This window comes from Oryzias melastigma, linkage group LG14, assembly GCF_002922805.2.
Source record: "Oryzias melastigma strain HK-1 linkage group LG14, ASM292280v2, whole genome shotgun sequence".
Lineage (NCBI taxonomy): Eukaryota > Metazoa > Chordata > Actinopteri > Beloniformes > Adrianichthyidae > Oryzias > Oryzias melastigma.
In genome coordinates, this window is record NC_050525.1 from 4,686,742 (window position 1) to 4,692,351 (window position 5,610).

Below are 5,610 nucleotides of genomic sequence, written 5' to 3' on the forward strand. Positions count from 1 at the left end.
ATTCATGTTTAGAAATATTTTTTTGCAGAAAAAAGGTACTAATCGACATCAATTTACTTTGTATTCCCATTAATCCAGATTAAATATCAAACAAATGTAAGTACAATTCAAAGGTTTACGTAATCTTATTTGCAGTGGGATCCTGGGCAGAGTTCAAAACAGTACAACAAAGCTGTCTGCCACAAGCAGCGCTCTGTCATTGGATGACACAGACGTATATATTGATATGCTGCTCTTAGTTTTTCACATCACTGGGATCTGAATGAACGCCGCAAGAGAATCCAAATGTCTGAGTAGACTTCACTAACCTTCAAAGACTGTGAGTACGTATCCTGATTACCTGATAAACAAGGGCTAAAATGATCAATTGTTTATATCTTTTTCTAAATATTTGATAAATTTACATATATGATGTTGTTCTTGCTTTAATCATTGTGTGAATTATACAATTGTTTTCCTGTTTCTTGTATATTTTTTTTCTTCTGAGCACTTTTTAAAGAGAAAAAACACACTTTTAACAATTTTTGCAATTTTGGTATGAAAATGTTCAGCCCATTGAGGACATTCCCGCTTGTACTTTTGGTATTTCTATCTGTTAATCTGTTTAAGCAGTTTAAGTTTTTGTTATTTAAGCAATTTTTTTAGCACCATTAAAAATTAATTGAAAAATTCTTCAAATCCTTCAAAAACGTATGCAATCTAGATATCAAAATGTTCACCACGTTAAGGACCTTCATGCTTGTTCTTTTGGTATTCATACCTTTTACTCATTTTAAGACTTTATGTAATTTATGCGATTTTTCAGCCCCATTCAAAATGAATTGGAAAATTCTTCAAATTCTTCAAAAATGCAATCTAGGAATCAAATCCCTCAGCACATTCAGGACATCCATGCTTGTGCTTTCAATATCCATACATTTTACATATTTACAGATTTTATGTAATTTATGTGATTTTTCTGCCCCATTGAAAATACATTGGAAAAATCTTGAAATCCTTAAAAAACGTATGCAATCAAAAAATCAAAACGATCAGCACATTCAAGTCATCCAAGCTTGTATTTTCAGTAGTCATATCTTCTGATGCATTTTAACATTTTTCACAATTTTTATTATTTTTTTAGGATTTTATGTTTTTTATGAGTCCCTCAAATTGTGCACTTTCTGCAAATTATGTAAGTCTGGTATCAAGACGTTGAGCACGTTAAGGACATTCAGGCTTGTACTTCTGGTATTCATACCTATTATGGATTTAAACGTTTTTTGCAATTTTTAGAATTTTTCAAGAAATTCTTCAAATTCTTTGTGCAGTCTCTGCAAATTATGCAAATTTGGTATCAAAAGGTTCAGCACGTTAAATATATTCATGCTTGTTTTTTGTATTCATAATTTTGCGCATTTTTTAATTTTAAGTATGTTTCGTGATTTTCAGTATCTTTAGTGACCAAATTAGCATTCATACTAATATTATCACAGGTAACTGAACTTCTCTTGTTTTAGGTTTCGTTGTCATTTCCTATTGAGTATTTTTTTCCTTAAGTTTTTTTTAAAATAAACTTCCGTCCCTTATCATAACTCTCTGTTACCTTAAGAAAAAAGTGTTTTTGTGAAATTTTTATTCAAATTTTACATTTGAAAATTGACTTGGTACACTAGCACTTGCATTTGTTTGCAGCTGTTTATCCAGGAACTGATATTTGTTGCTCCAGAATCAGCCGTGAGTTTGTCTGATGGAGAAGTACGCTGCAGCTGTGCATCCGCGACAGGACAGCCGAGGGGTCAAAGGCACCAAATCCGACATGTCTGATCATCCAGACAAAAAGCACAAGCAGGGGAAGAACTCCAGGTCTCAACAAACGAGGCAGCATCACCAAAGTCAAAGCCATCACCGCCGCCATCATCAGTCAGACGAAAGTCTCAGTCAGGAGTGAGTATCGCTTCAGATTTGAAACAACAGAATGGATTTTAATCACACTGTGAACTGAACATGAATGTTTTCTGTCTGTAATAGTTTCCATTCTGCAGAGGAGAACATTGTCAGTGATCATCAGCAGAAACATCGCCATCCGTCCGACAACGCAAAGACCTCCTCTGTGCATCACCACAAGAATCGACATGTTTCACTCTCTGAAACGTCTTCTTTCTCCACTTCATCGTCTTCATCCTCAACATCTTCCTCTCTCTCTTCTTCTTCAACATCTCTTTCCTCTTCCTCGTCGTCATCCTCTTCTTCGTTTTCTTCTTCTTCTTCAGCATCCTCCTCCACCTCAGTGGTCTCCTCTGAAAATGGGAGTGAGCTTTCCGGCAGACACGCCGTCAGAAGGACTCAACTTTCTCAGTCTTGTACGGACGTTTCAAGGAAACAAAAAGGCTTAGAAGACGGAGATGACATGGTCCCTTTGATAAAGGGCCATCAAAGTAGGAACTATGCCAAACAGAGACGAAAAAGCAAGTCCTCTCAAAGTGGTCTTACCAAGGGATCCTCAAAGAATAGGAGAGCGAGCAGGCAAAGCTTGGGAAGAGACGGAAGTTTCCGTAAAACCAAGTCAATGGACAACCTCACAACCCCAAGAGACAAAGAAGAGGATGAAAGTAAAGATGAAAACGAGCAGGAGAGGAACATGTGTGAAGTCAGGAAGAATGTGATGAAGGAAAAAATGAAGTTTTCTGCCTTCCTGAATGAGATCACTCGGCAAGTACTCAGTCCAATGAGGCTCACCACTCTTGGAGTTACAGATGCTCAGAGACCTTCCAGTCCTGGGCAGGTTTCAAACAGATCCAGAGAGGTAGACGCCAGCTCGGACAAACTCAGTCAGCAGAGAAGTCGACCTGCCAGTGCGGAATCAGTGAGCTCAAGCAAGCATTCCCATTCTCCCATTTCTCAATCTAAATCTTTCCCAGATCATGGCCATCGCTCTGCAAGCCAGCCATCTCATGCAAGTCACAGGCGCAGGAGTTCCCACTCAAAGTCTCCAACTTCTGAGCATCACTGTCATTTCCCTTCTTGTAGGCACCATCCACACAGTAGTCATCATCATTCTCACCATAAAGACTTCAGCAAACCAGACCAGCAGCATCACCATAGAGATCACCAGCGACACCACACCGGCCACCACGAGGACTATCACAATCCAACGCATCATCATGGCGAGCAACACAATAAAACTGACCATCACTGTTATGATCATGACCATCATGGTCATGGCCAGCATCATGGTGATAGTCGAGTACATCAACATAAAGGTCATCACACCAGAGGACATCACGAGGACCATCACAGCCACCATCCAAACTCACATCCTTCTCATCCTGAGGATCACCCTTCACATCACCATGGGAACCACCACAAAAGAGTTACTCAACATCACCATGGAGATCACGCAAGTAGATCTAATCCTGTCCACGGAGATCACTACAGTCCAGATCATTACCATTCCCAAGGGGATTGCTGCACTGATTCTCATCAGCATCACCAGAGTCACAGTTGTGAACATCCAACAAACTACCGTTACACTGATACTCAGCACCACCATGGAGACCATCATCATCACCACCAGGATCGCAAGAATGAGCCTTGTGATTACCCCCATGAAGACGTCCTCAGTCATCATCTACATGAAGACCACCACAGGCATGGTCATCATCATCATCATCACCATGGAGACCACCATGAGCTGTCCCATTCTCATCATCACAGAAACCACAAAAATGAAACTCATGGAACCCCCCATGAAGACCACCATAGTCCTGGTCATCATCACCATCACCACCACAGAGAAAACCATGGCCATCCTCATCACCATGGAGACCACAAGAAGGAACCTCGCAGATACTCCTTTGAAGACCACAATGCATGCCACCATGACAAAGGCCACCAACGTGATAGCAAAGCTGATCCTGAAGATTACCACAAATCCAGCCACCAGCAGCACCTCGGTGGCCACGCTGAACCCCAAACTCAGTCTGACCGCCTCAAAAAAAGTGACATTAACCACGAAGTTTTCGATGACCACAGTGCAGCTCCAAAGGAGCGTTCAACTTTCTCATCACCAGAGTCAAACATGAGCAAGAATGTTTCTCACGAGACGACTAACAGCCCGTCCAGTCAGGATGAGGAGCAGACAAGCTTCACTGGACCAACAACACTCACAGTAGGACCGGTTTGTTTTTAGAATGTTTCCATCATGGTCACATCAAATTGAAACTCTCGTTAAAAACAGCAATCAGAACCACAGTTTTTGTATCTCATAAGCATCACTAACATATTATGTAATGATATTTTGCTTTCTTTATTGATTTTGGCCAAATGGACCCCATGGTTGACGTCAGTCGCTTATTATAGAGTAATAGATTATTTGTCACGCACAAACCATTGGTAATCAATCCAGCATGATGTTTCATGTGTCCCCCCCATTGTTTTTACCCCTCCTGGGCATCATTAACCTTTTAAAATATCTCTAACTCAATCATTTTTTTCCATACAGGAAAAAAAACATGGCCTGGAAAGAATCATGTAAGTGTCATACTGTTTATTTAAAAACGTGTCTAGCAAATGCCATGAAACATCTATGTTCTCCATTCTCTGACAGGATTCTGCATGATCAGAATGAAGGCCTGCACCAAAGTCTGATGAAGACGGCGGTGAGGATGGAGTGTTTGGGAGAAGAGTTCCTCAGCGGCCAAAAGCTGTTGGAGACTGAACTTCAGAGGACTCGCATGGAGCTCAGTCTGCTCATGGAGAGATTCAAAAGGTGAAAAGTGCATTTCTGTCAGTGAGGCTGATTCTAGTGGGTAACTAACATTATTCGTCTCATCCAAGACTTCATGACACCTGCTCCTCCGCGCAACAGAGTAATACCCTCCTCGAGCAGAAGCTCCACTCAGTGGTGAGATAGCAGCTCCTTTCATGTTTTTTGCAAATATAAATTTTATTATTCCATATAGAAATTTCTCCACTCAGTGAAATCTAGGGGGATAACTGCACTTCTTGTCTATCCATTTCAGGCACGTAACATGGAAACTGAACGTGAGAGACTGAACCTGCGGATTTCTGACCTAACCCAACAGCTCGCCGATGCAAAACTGGCCAACAACATGGAAGCGCTGACAGTGAGATTTGGATTTTCTATTACACCAGGGGCCTGCAATAGGTCTGGCAATCACTGGGAACCTCACGATACCCAATTGAATTTGAATTATCTGTAAAATTCAGTGTTAACAATAGTAAACACAAACAGTAGTGCCACTACTTAGTGCAAAATTGTAGTACACAAGGAAACAAAACTTAAGTAGTTCAAGTAGCTGCCAGACACATTTGTTCTCTCAACAGCCAGTCTTCCAATGCACCTCCTATCTACCTCCAAAGGAATGTCTCATTAAAAGATGACAAATATAACATTTTACAGCCTCTTCAAATGAAAAATACAAGATCGATACTTGTAGAGAACCCATCCAGAATCAATCGCAGGACTAAATATCGAGATATATCACAATATTGATATCTCGGCACACCCCTAGTCTGCAACCTGAGGCTCCAGAGCCACACGCGGCTCCTTCATCTCTCCATTGTGGCCCTTTGACTAGAAATAAATAAATAAAGGGTTTGCAGTTC

The 5,610-nt window shown here is 40.8% G+C and overlaps 1 long non-coding RNA gene across 1 annotated transcript; it reads left to right on the forward strand.

Moving 5' to 3' along the window:
- The first annotated feature begins 260 nt into the window (after positions 1–260).
- Positions 261–2,220, forward strand: LOC112139399. The gene is made up of 3 exons (XR_002917988.2): positions 261–319; positions 1,709–1,926; positions 2,011–2,220. It is a non-coding gene; the product is annotated as an uncharacterized LOC112139399 (long non-coding RNA).
- The last annotated feature ends 3,390 nt before the right edge of the window (positions 2,221–5,610 follow it).